The sequence below is a fragment of the Morone saxatilis genome, unplaced genomic scaffold, assembly GCF_004916995.1.
Source record: "Morone saxatilis isolate NCDOM2014 unplaced genomic scaffold, NCSU_SB_2.0 Contig7, whole genome shotgun sequence".
Classification (NCBI taxonomy): domain Eukaryota; kingdom Metazoa; phylum Chordata; class Actinopteri; family Moronidae; genus Morone; species Morone saxatilis.
The window spans coordinates 18,969,905-18,982,938 of record NW_023340246.1 but is presented as its reverse complement, the minus strand read 5'-3'; the positions used below and the strand labels follow the sequence as shown (position 1 = coordinate 18,982,938).

At 41.5% G+C, this 13,034-nt stretch overlaps 1 protein-coding gene across 1 annotated transcript in view; it reads left to right on the top strand.

Moving 5' to 3' along the window:
• Positions 1-5,746: 5,746 nt before the first annotated feature.
• Positions 5,747-13,034, top strand: part of hivep2a (HIVEP zinc finger 2a) — a gene marked incomplete at its 5' end in the record, with an annotated part of 92,967 nt that continues 85,679 nt past the window's right edge. Inside the window, 1 exon segment of the mRNA XM_035678140.1 lies at positions 5,747-6,117.

The window sequence follows — 13,034 nt, the reverse complement described above, 5'->3', positions numbered from 1 at the left end:
CCCCACCCCCACCAACACCACCAAATCCCCAATTAAGATTCTCAGTGAGGAGAGACTGCGGTCCTTGTATGCCCCGCTCTCGTTACGTACTGTTATGTAATCTGTCGCACCCCAAACTTGCCTATCAACGAGCAGCCTCTCCTACCTCAGAGGGAGGGGAAGAAAAAGATGGAGGGGAGGGGAGGGAGGGATGCAGCAGAAGATCCAAAGACCCCCCCGAAACACATACCCCATTCTCCATCCACCCACCTTCCACATTCAAAAAACACACACGCTTTAAATAGCAAGGGAGGAAAGTCACATGGGTAATATAAAAGTTGACAAAAATACAGCTTGATAGGGCCGAGGGAGAAATGAGGGAAGGGAGGGTGAAACAGAGACAGAAAAAGAGAACATGTACTTCAGAGCTGCCCAAGATAGAACCAGCATCTATATTTGGGTACAGAGCAGAAATAGTCATGTCCCCCTCCCTCCTCCAGTCACACTCCTTGTTAAAAAAAATAAAATCAATAGTTTCCTTCACAAATACTTTACTAATTAGGTGATTTTTGAGCTGGAAACAAACTTTGACTGTACGCCGTTAACAGACTACACTCTGAGGAGGTTTTAATTCCCAACAAAGCCTACAGGAGGTGGTTCCGCTTTTAGTGCGTCCTCTGACTGATTAATCAGTGAAATCTGCTGCTGGAGTCTTTGATGGTAGGTGTGAAAACCTGCAACTCAGGCCTCACTGGCCCATGACGGAACAGGTCTGTTGTACCATTTATATCCTTGCATTTGTGACAGGGAATAAAATGTGTAGTTCCTCTACAAATGTAATAAAAACAACAATAACAAATGTAAAGACTCATGTCTAGTTCATCAGGTGGAAGATGCCCTGAATCATGTCCTCATAGTGCTATACTGCAGATTCCTGCTCTGAGCGGACGTCATTTCATCCATCGGGAGTTTCTGCTGAACAGCCAAATCACATCAGAAACTATAACCAGAGAAGTTTGACCAAGACTGACAACATTTGAAAGACATTTCTCTTTCAATCAGAGGTTAAACACTACATAAATCCCTGCACACCAACTCCATCTTACACACCCTGTGTTCAGTCTCTTCTCAGGAGAGAAGTGTTGTTTTTATTTTTATTAGGAGGTTAGGTAATGACTTCATACATTCTTTGTAGTAGAAAGACTGACGCAAAAAAACTCAAAAGTACGTTTCAACAGATACTCGCAAACTGAACAAACTGCCTTTCTGGCATGTTGGACTGCAACCAATGCAAGAAGGTATAACTACAATGGGCGTCAATAAATAACTGACTCCAAATATGCTGGTGGTCCAGTATTTTTTGTTTGGAGAACGAGACTGAGCACCTATTTTATTACTGTACTTGATGTCCTTCTTTACAGCCTAGCATTGGCTGTATTAAAGACATTGTTATGCTGGAATGTAAGTTAAACCAAGTTCATAGTGTAAAGGCATGGCTTGTGTGAAAATAATCAAGGTGTTTTAAAGGTTTTACTAGCTTCATTCAACTAGAAATATTTAGCATTTTCTTATTTGATGAGGCATTTTAGTTGATCAGTATGAGGGCTTCAAATAATCATTTTAAAATTGAAACCATTAGTTGATTAGTGGTTTGACAGAAAATTAATCTATTAACGGCATGTTTATGCCATTTACAAGCAAATACCAAACATCACCTTGTTCAAGCTTCTCAAATTGTAAGGATTGGCGGATTTTCTCTTATATATTACAGTAAACTTGATTATCTTTGGGGTTTAGACCCAAACTGGACATTGGCATGTTTTAGCCATTGTCTGTCAAACGATTAATCGAGAAAATAAACAGCAGATTCATCAATAATGAAAAATCATTTGTTGTAGCCCTGGATAAATTCTTTCTGGATAAATAATAGACTTCTTTCTTTCATGCATTGAAAAATAATATTGATACTGGTATAATGACAGCAAGCACATAAGCATTTAATTTCTAAGAAAATACAAACTGATTAGGGGGGAAATTCAGTCATGATACAACATGAAAGAGTTTAGAGAGAAAGGGAGTGTGTGAGAAAAGGGAAACTGGAGAGAACAACATGCTCAGAGGAAAATGTTACTTTAGCCTCAAAGAGAGAGAAATGTATAGAGAAACAGATACACACACTGGCTGGATTGGGAGTTGGGTGAGATTGAGTGAGGGAGGGAGGGGTGTATTGAGAAGAGCTTGAAATGAGGGGGATGCAGAGGATTTTTTCCTCCCTCTCTCTTTTTTTTTTACCCAGCATCCCTGGCTCCGGCACGTGTCACAGAGCGTGTTCATCACATGAACAGCAGTGTTCTCTCTCTCTCCCTCCACCCACACACACCCTCTCTCGCTCATACAAAGCACTAGGGGGAAGCACATTCACAAGGATGAAGAAGTGGAGACCCTGCCTCAGTTTAAACACACACGCATGGATGCACGCACACACTTGGATACATTTCATTCACATATGTGCATGTTTCTTACATAAATGAAGCCTAATTCCTATTCATAAAAAAATTATATTTTAATATAAAGAAATATTCTTTCATAATAATTACTACCACCCTGTAACTCAGTTTGTGTTGATAAACTTGCACCTCAAATGTTTACTCCTGAAGCCGAATCAAAATGACTAAATGTGCTGACCCAAGTCTTTGTCACTCTTGTGCTATACTAATAAATGGCTGCATCCTTCTTATATAATAGGACCATTTTCTCAATAAACTGTAATGTCAAGGGTGGGGGGGGGGCACTCTAAGGCACACATCACATCACTACACCCCCCACCCACCACCCTCTCAAAAAGCTCCCTTTGGTCTAATTTACTTCCCCATAATAGAGTTTCACTTACAGTCAACAGAACAGACACAGGCTCCCTTATATAATATGGGATGCTGGGGGCTAAGAGTGAAGTGAGCCAAGAAAAGAAAACTGGTCACTACTACACATCACAGTCCAACACGGCTCCACTGGAAATAAAAGTATAAACATTGAACACTACATTATTTAAAAGAAAATCTGCTAAAATGCCACAATATATCAGAAAGAGTTAACTTTAAGACTAAGAAAGCCAAGTTACTGCACACTACTAACAAAAGCCTACAGTAATCCCCTTCTTCTGATGCACCTATTAGTCTTTTTCATAAAATGGTAAAAAAAAAAAAAAAAATACTATTCTGTCCATTTGTTATGACTAATAAGCCACTGTATCCAACACACACATCAGTCCAGTATAGTTTGTTTGGTACCTGGTTAACTTATTTTATTTTTTATTTTTTTTAAATCAGCCTATGTCAGGTTTTCCAGTGTTTACAATGGCTGACATTTCTGTTAAAATAGTTTAAAAACAGAAAACAATACTTAAACAGAGAGAGAGAGAGAGAGAGAGAGAGAGAGAGGAAGACAGACAGACAGCCTCGAGACTCTTCTTCAATGAACCTTTGTTAAAGCATTGTGCTTGCTGGTGACTAACCACACAGACAGACACATATACATTGACACACAGACAGACACACACTGTGGCATTATACCCACAACTGACCTCAGCAATACTAGTTTATGGTAGCAGTCTGTGAGTATGTGTGTGTGTGTGTGTGTGTGTGTGTGATGTCATACCTATGGCTCGTGTCCAGGTGTTTCACTGCTGATCTGTGTGTGTGTGTGTGTGAGTGTTTCCCTGTGATCTATTATGACTGTGTTTTTGTGTTCTTGTGGGTGTGTGGTTGTGCATGAATCCAGAGAAGAGATGAGGTCATATGATTGGCCAAGCAGACACTGATGTCTGACTTGGTTTCTCTCGCTCTCGCTCTCAATGCCAGAGAAAAAAATATTGAATTCATTTAGTCAATCCTCAGCAACCACCACAAAGGTTATGTGACATTTTCAGTGACTGTTGCATTCATTCCACTTGGAGCTAGTAGCTTAACGTGTAATTGTGTTTTATTTGTTTGATACGTACAAAACCTAAAATGTCACCAGAGAGTCAGGAAGTTACTGACTGTTTTACAGTTTCCATGCAGATTGAACAAACATGATATAACATGTTAATTAGTGGACTTTTAGGGAGGTTGCAGGTTGGTTATGCCACCACTGGACGGAGCCAGGTTAGCTGTTGTGTATTATTCTTCTCATCTGACTCTCAGTAAGAAATCAATCCTATTTCTCAAATGTCAAACTATTCCTTAAACTACAGTATCGCCAATTACCCTAATGTATTTTTATTGATTGAACGAAGTGCATTTGGTGTCTGCGACGTATCCTGAGATATCATAACTCACAACAGACAGACACAGTAGGGGGCAAAAGAAACCACCAAGGCTGCTGCTGAAGCTAAAGGATTCATATCCAGTATTGTAGGTGTTTGACCTTCTCTGTGGTACCTCAAATAATGTTTTTGTGTGTTTTAAAAACCTATGGAGTACATATTGGGAACCTTTCTCCTTCACTCCCTCTGTCTTTTTGCCTCATCTTTCTATTTCTGTTTCTCTCTCTCTTTCCTCCACCCAGCTTTCTCCTCCTCCCACCTCTTTTCTCTCTCTGTGTCTATATGACAAAGCCCAACAATTACTTCTTTCTCTCTCTCTCTCTCTCTCTCCCTCTCTGACTCACTGCAATGTAATTACGCTGACTGTCCGCTCAAACACCACACGCACGCACACACTCGGAGGGAGAGGGGCAACTTATTTACAATATCTGTGGTTGTAATTGTTCTTTTGCTGTTCAGACACTGCCTAGCTCTGAGAAAACGGAGGGAACAAGACAGCGGTTTCAAGGAGTCAGTCTTACACACGTATATATATATATATATATATACACCAGAGGGAAATGCTGTGTTCCAGTTCCATTCATCACTAGTTGACATGCTGCACCACTAACCTGAATGACCGAAGGTAGCTAGCTCAAAGTGTGTGTGGGTGTGTTCTTCCTTGTGTGTGTGCAAACCCCCGAGCAGGGACAAGTTATTAACTACGATGTCATTTCCTGCCATTGTAGCAAATTTCAGCACACGCAGTAAGAATGCTACGCTGCACAGTGGTCCATCTACGACACACACTAAAACAACTGTATAAGGATAAGCCCAGAAAAAAAACATGCTCCCATTCATTTCCTGCATGTTTTTAACTACAATATATGTCAGTGTAGCTGCTAATATGAAGTACTGACCGCATACGAATTTGATGAGGGTTGACCACATCGTAGTCATAGTAAGATACCTGCTTAATAAGGTCGGCATCAGCGCTGATACAGATCCTGCATATCAGTGTACCAATACTGCACCAATGCTCACTTTCTGACAATTAGGATATATGGTGGATATATCAGTCTAGCTTTTACTATGTATAGTCACACTTCTGCTGAAATAACAAATACACACACACAATGACACACAGGTGTTCACCATCCGGGTATTATCGTCTAATTTTAAAATTCCACCTCAATTAGCAAAACACACAAATGCAACAGCAGGAATGCACAAACATATTGCTAAACCAAAGATATTTTCAACTGTTTACTCGTGTTATCTTGGATAAACACCGTCATTATCACAGTAGAGCAACACACAAACACACACACACACACACACACACAGGTACACACAAACATACCAACACATAAACACTCAGACAGATCTGAGTAGAGTTGCTGCTGCTGAGAGGAAGAAGGCGTTTTCCTTTCGGCTCCTGGGGGACACAGCATGCTTTAGGATGTACAGTAAGTGCTCTGTGAGTGTGTGTGTGCGTGTGTATGTGTCTCCTGATTTCACCCTCACACACGCACACATACACACTCATAACACAGTCAGACGCACACATTTACTGTCTGTCTGACTGCAGTAGTGGAGCTCCGGCAGCAGAAATCCGGTCGGAAAGGATTCCTTCCATTTTTACGCGCAACTTTTCCTCCGTCGGCCGCTTCAGCGCGACGTTTCCACCGCTACCCCTCGACTGTTGTGGATTTCTAACAACCGCTTCCTGGCTGTTTCTAACGGACAACCAGCGAGGTGTCAAGCCCGCCCGGAATCGGATCTCCTGTCACCGGGTTTGCTTGTTGTCATTTTCGCACGGAGACGGAGACGCGCAGCCGGAGCGCAGACAGAAGGTAAGTGCGGGAGGGAAAACGAAACCTTACCGGACATATTCTCACACTTATCACAGTGACAGCGGGGATTTCTGTGCCATGACGGACATTATGGGCTGTTTTCACGGCACTTGATCTTTTGTTTAGCTTATTAGGGCAAGGCTATGCAGGGGGAATACCCCGGGCACGCATTGCATTGCATGCAGATTACCCGGGTTGCGTAATATCCTGAGGAATTTGCAGTAGCCTGCACGGCCAGGCTGGCTGCAAGGCCGGGGGAGAGATATCGAGGGAGAACCGGAGGGAGGGGGAGTGTTGCTGGATATGAAGCTGTGAAAGTGGAAGCTCGGATAGGTGTGATGGTAATTTTGCCTATGGAAGGTCGATTTTCATGCATATATGCGTTGTGAAGCAACAAACCAGATCTGTCCGCATCTGGGTGGTTTGACTCATAGAAGTTCACTTTGCAAATCCCTCTAATATTCCTGTGATACTCCTTAATCACTGTATGGTGCCCGTGGAATGTTCAGAAGTGAGTTTAAGCTGTGACCTTAGCGCACTCCCGTTGGTATTTCCTTGTTGCCGCTACAGTGTGTTCAGTGACAGAAGCTTATTGCTACAGTGTGTGTGTGTGTGTTGTTGTGGAGTTTGTCTCCAAAAATACAAACTGTTATATGCAGAGATTCTTTTTTCAGAGGGGAGTGACTTTATCTCATATGCTCATCGTTTGTTTCCTCTGTTTGTGTGTGTGTGTGTATGAGAGAGAACGAGAGAGAGAGAGACAGAGAGAGAGAGGGAGAGAGAGAGATGGTGGGTGGTGCGCTGGCTGGTTCCGGGAATGTTCCATGACGCGTTGCCGTCTAGAGAGGGGCCCCGGCCAGGGAGACTCCGACTCACGGCCCGGCCCTGCTCTCTCTCTCTGTCTCTCTCTCCCTCTTTAACAAGCCTGCTGATACTCTTGTGCTGGAAAATATTTCAGTCTTTCTTCGCTGCATATTCACGGAAGAGATTTACAGCCTCATCATATAAGCACGTCGTGTTAGCCCTACCGGACGCCATAATCCTGCTGTGATCCGCTAATCATTCCTGCAGGGAAGCTCTCTCTTTTCCCTGAGCGTCCACCAATCCACAGAGAGGTCAGAGGTCAAAGGTCAGGGTCAAACACTACTGTATGCTTAAGGACACTATACAGCAGGGCAGATGATTGGCAAATGAGGGTCTGAAGTACAGGTTTGAACAGCTGAAGGACACTGGTGCTGCCCAGCTGCTGCCAACATGACTTTGGTTCTCAGAGCATTTCTTTGATGTTTAATTTGTCACAGGAAGCACAAATAAAGGACACATTGCCAATAAAGACCAATGAAGATCAAGCTCACATCAGCTTACACGAAGCATCCAGGGAAGAAATAAATCAATCAAAATATTTAGTATAAATTATAAGATAAGTATACAATCAAAAGTCCCATTTTCACAAACAGTATTGTCACTTCGTCTTTGTTGGCAGGGTAAGCAGCTAATTTTAAACTCAGATTGACACTGTAAAGATGGTATTTTTAGAAACTAGGAAAAGCTGTGTGCCCTGCAAAACAATTAAAGAGAAATGGAAGCTGAATGTCGACAGAAAGAAATGAACCGAAGAGAGAAGCGCCGCTGATGAATGCTTTGTTGCTGTTTCTCGAAACTGCAAAAGAAGAGCAATAACAGAAACTTGAATGTGTTTGTGGTCCTGGCGGGGTTATAAGCCTGTAGCTAAAGAGATCATTACAGTATGTATTCTGCTGTCAGGACACATGCTGAGGACGGCTGTGTGCGTGCATGTGTCTGTGCTAAACGTGTGTGAGAGTGTGCGCGGGGAAAGACCGACCTACGTACCATCTGTCCCACTGCCACCTCAGATGGCCATCAGGGTGTACTGCGTAGGAGCAGCACACACACACATACATACACACACACTGTTACCAGGGTGGATAGGCGTATGGAGAACGTGCGTGAGGTGTGAGTTGATTTTCTGCACGAAACATTCAATTAATTTATTACTTAGGCCTTGTGGGAACAATATGTGTGTATGCATGCATGTGTGTGCGAGGTACACCTACCAATACATAACATGCTACAGTTGGACAGCAGTGTCCAGCAGGGCTGAAAGTTATCTGACTAACAATCCTTGATTCTGTGCCTTGGAGATCTGTTTCACCATGGACAATAATCACAGTTGCATCATGCAGGGCTGACATTGCGCTGTGTGTTGTCTTCTGCGAGATGAAAACAAACATTCATGGTTAAAAATGGAGGAAAGAAGAAAGAGGAAGAGCACAAAAAAGTTTTGGGAGCATTTCAGTTTGGAAGAAGCCAAGTGGCTGTATAGCAGCTGTGTCACACTGGCATTACAGGGCTAGTGTTTACCTGCTGTATGGCTAGTGTGCTAGCAAATTTCTTTCAAATTATTATTTCTGATTCTGATTATGTAAGATTTGGTGTGTTTTTTTTATTTGGCTCCCCGACAGTTTCACAGTGCAATTCACTTACACACCACTGTTGTAAACATGGACAGCTGTACACGTGCATTTTTAGATTACATTACTTATGATGAAATGTAGCGAGGTGAAAAAACTTTGCAAACACAGCCAAACATCATCCTAGGCAACAACACAAGACATACTGTAGTAATTACTCACTAAGTCAAACCAGCAAGAAGCCACCCCCGTTCTGTCTGCAGCCTTTTTATTTCGCGAAGCTCTCACGCAACCGACTGAAAGCCAGTCCTGAGATTACTCTTGTCCAGTGGCTTCTCTCTCATTTTCTCTTCTTGGCTCCTCATCGCGTCCCTCCCTCGGTCATTCACATGACCTGCACAGCCTGTCCGTTGCCTGCCTCGCTACACACTTGTCCCACCCGGAGACCAAGTTACATAGTTCGACAACAGGCGTACAGGGTGCAGAGTGGGAAGACAGAGGCACCATTCCCCTATTACAAGAAAATGTAGTATACAATTAGTCTAAGCTGCTATTTTAGGTAGAAAAGTTACATAATGAGGCTTTTAAACCTACCAGTCTGAATTGATTTCAATAACAGATTTGACAAGAAAAAAAACGTGTTCCACCTTGTATTGTATTGTATTGCCTTTTTCTTCACCCCAGTCTGTTACTGAACATTCAGAACACCTCAAGTAGATTGTTAACCAACAAATAACACCTGCATTGCAACCATAATCACCTGCAGCGCAGTAAAACACTGTGCTTTCTGATTTCTAACTTGGTAATAAAATGAATGGCTTCCTCCAGAGAGCGACGAATTCAGAGCGTTAAAGGATTTTAAGAAAATCAACACTGAACTGATCCACGGTTTATTTCTCTGAAATTGTGCAAGCTTTTGAAGCACTGCACAGTTTCGTGTGTGTGTGTGTGTGTGTGTGTTGTGTGTGATCACTTAAGAGCTGTAGAGGAACTGAGGCGCTCCCGGTGACCAAGGTCCTGACAGCGATGGCTAAATTATTAGATAAACACTCACGAACAACAGACACACACAGACACACACACACACACACAGCTAATGAGTTGGTTGATTGGCTTCTCCTGATAAATTCTTCCTCTGTGGTTTACACCTGGAGGGGGGGAGAGGAGATGAATAAACAGGAGAGAAAGAATGAACTAGAGGAGAACCAGGAAGGAAGGAGAGGATTGAAAGCTGAGAGAAGAGAGGAGACCGAGGAGAAGAAACAAGAAGAAAAGAAACAGATGAAAGGAAAGGAGAGGAGAGGAGAGGAGGATGGAGGAGAGGAAGCAAAAGGAGAGGAGAGAAGAGGTTTAAAGGAAACGAGGGAAGAGGGAAGAGAAAAGAGGAGAAGTGAGGAAAGGAAACAAGAGAGGAGGAGAAGGGAAGATTATGAAGGAGGACAACGAGGAGTAACAGAGAGCAGGAAGAGGAGAGGAGACAGTATGAGAGGTTTCCAAGCTGCACCAACAGAGGAGTATCTATTCTGTCAGCTGTTGACACACTTTTCATTTGAAGGACTTTGCTCAGTAGGGTGTGTGTGTGTGTGTGTGTGTGTTCTCAGCTTGTTGTCCTCGGCTGTACAAAAGGAAACTCCCTCTCTTGCCCCCTACAACAGCTAAATGAGGAATTTTTTTGGTCCCTCAGCCAATCAGTGATCACCTTGCTGCTGACTGACACGTCTGTTGCTCCACAGCGACCAATAGTATGGCAGCTTTTTAACGAGAAGGGAAATATGATCGTTTTCCTCACGCTCAGCTCCCACCTGTGAGATGCTTGCTATAAACCGTGTGTGTGTGTGTGTGTGTGTTTTTGTGTGACAGCAAAAGAGACTGATATTGAAACCCAACCTCTCAGGGAAGCACTGGATTGTCAGGTGGGCTGTGTGTGTGTGTTTGGCTATTCAAATGGACGGGGAGATGATGGAAAGATAGAGTAGAGAGAGAGAGAGATAGAAAAAGAGAGAGAGAGACCTTTACTCAAACTGGCCTACTTTCTCAACAGCTTGTAATTAGTCTCACTTCATGCATTTATGCATCAGACAGTAGAGCTAAATCAGTGTTTTGTAATCAGAAAATCCCAAATGACACAACCAACAGTCAGTTCTCCCTTTACTGTAGTACTGCCAGTGATTATAAATCATTATAACTAATTTATATTATATGAAATATATATTTTTATGCTCTATACTTCAGTACATTTAGATAAATATATGTATTTAAATTAATATATATATGAAATATGAAGTGTTGTTGTAGATTAAACTATCCAGCCTATATAAAATAGTGTAAATTGACTCCATCTCAACCAACTTAAGGTTATACACATTAATGTAGCAGCGCGATAATACAATTATATTATATCTAATAGTATAACACTTGCAGAGCCAAATTTTGCTCATAATATTTAGATACTTTTACTTGTAGTCCCCTTTCACTGGGCCACCACTGCCTCTCCAACCGTGCTTTGAATGCTTTTCTACTATTTGAATAACACAGTAAAGATAGTTCCTTGTCGCCTGCAGCTCTTCATCTATCAGGTCACTATGGCTGTTTCTTCTTGTACTATTCCCTCTTGAAACATTTAAAAGTAATCCGCTGACCTAATGGCACTAAGCATGTCTACATTTTGTTATGTAGGCTATTGCTAACAAAGCCGACTTGCTAATCTCAGTGACAAATGCTTTTTCTATCACTGCTTCAGAATATAACAGTCCCAGTGCTTCAGTAGAAAGCATTACACGTGAAGAAGCAGGGGAAACTTTCTGGTTTAAATTAACATAGCAAATACAGCAGGCTTAACTATGCACATGGAAAAATGCTAATGGGGTTGGTTTCTGATAGCTGGCTAATCTTGATGAAAAGCTTTTTAAGGTAAATGCTCTGAAATTTTGGGACGTACAGTACTTGTTGCTGTTTTGCAAGGCTTTAGATAAGAAGACTGATTTAGTGGTCTAGAACATGTTAGCCCAACATAGCCAGAGTGTAGAAGAGGCAGAGGGAAACTGCTGGCTTAAAGAGGAAGAATATGCCTCCAAAAAATGATCTAGTTTTTGTACGTTTTTTTTTTATAGTGACAGTATGGAGTCGAAACAAATGCCACACACCACAACATTTATAGCCTAAGCTAATTTGCAACGCCCGTCCCTAGATGGGCCTTTAAAATACACAAAATTCAACAAATACACAAGAGACAGTACAAAACACAAACTCAACTCAAGTATGTCATTTTATGTTAGCCACCAATACATCCATTATCTTCATGATGAGAAGCAAAGAAACTGGGCTCTGCTGTTTAAAGCTCACTAAGTAAGCGAACTGCTAGTAAACCATGGCGTCTTTGTTTTCTGTGTTCAATACATGAGATATAACTTGTAAACATGGCTTTTGGATTGTAGGATGGCACCTTTGACAGAGCTTGGCTGTCAGTTTCCCCTCTGGCATTCTGTATTGCTTGACCATCAAGCACAGAAATGAAACTAAAATTTGTCCCTTAATGCTTGCAGAAGCTAACAAATCTATCAATAAAACTTTTAACTCTTTTTTATTAGCAAAAAGCAGTTTGAAACAACTAGCAAACTTTGAGTTTTTTTTCTTTGAATGTCAATATGTTGGATTTTAGTTCTTAAATATTGGTTATTTAGAACTTTTGTTACTTAGAATTGTTGAGAGCTACACCTAAACAGATTAAGGATTTGGATTTGATACGCTGATTTAACCCCCAACTCTAATCTAGACAACCATTTTCATTGTTTGGTTTAAAAAACGTTTCTTATTAATATCTAGATAACATCTAAAATGTAGATGACATGACACCAGTTCCGGTGTTGTATGATTAAGAAAATGTTTCAGTCATCTGAAATGCCAGAGCACCCTTTGATGTCGATCACTCTGAATCTACAGCCGCTCAGCGACTTTCAATAGTCATACGGGGAGAAATATACATTTTTGCACCCACAGACATGAAACCAGAACTTTATGATGACAACATTGGTTGTTGAGCTTTGAGTAAAGTGTGAAACTAACTAACTCTCAGTGGGAAACTCTCACTTTTGTGCTTGCAGTAACTTACGCCTCACGTTTACGTGCATGTAAAACCCTAAACTTGTCTATGGGGGGATGTCCAGTGGCATGTTGGGAAATGTAGTAAATCTAACTGACATACATAAGGCAGATTTAGTAAAAGGAGGTAAACCAAAAATGGCAAATGGCTACACATCACAGACTGACTGATTGATGGACTGATGTCTAGTGTAAGTGTATCTTTCTTAAATTGTAGTCTCAAAATGTATTTAAGACATATTTGTTGTTTATTTATTTACCATTAGCACTAATTTAGCTGTTAATTATTATTTTTAATTTATTTAGAGATCCAGTGTGTAACATTAGGGGGTATATTGGCAGAAAATGGAATATAATATTCATAGGTATGTATTCATTAGTGTATAA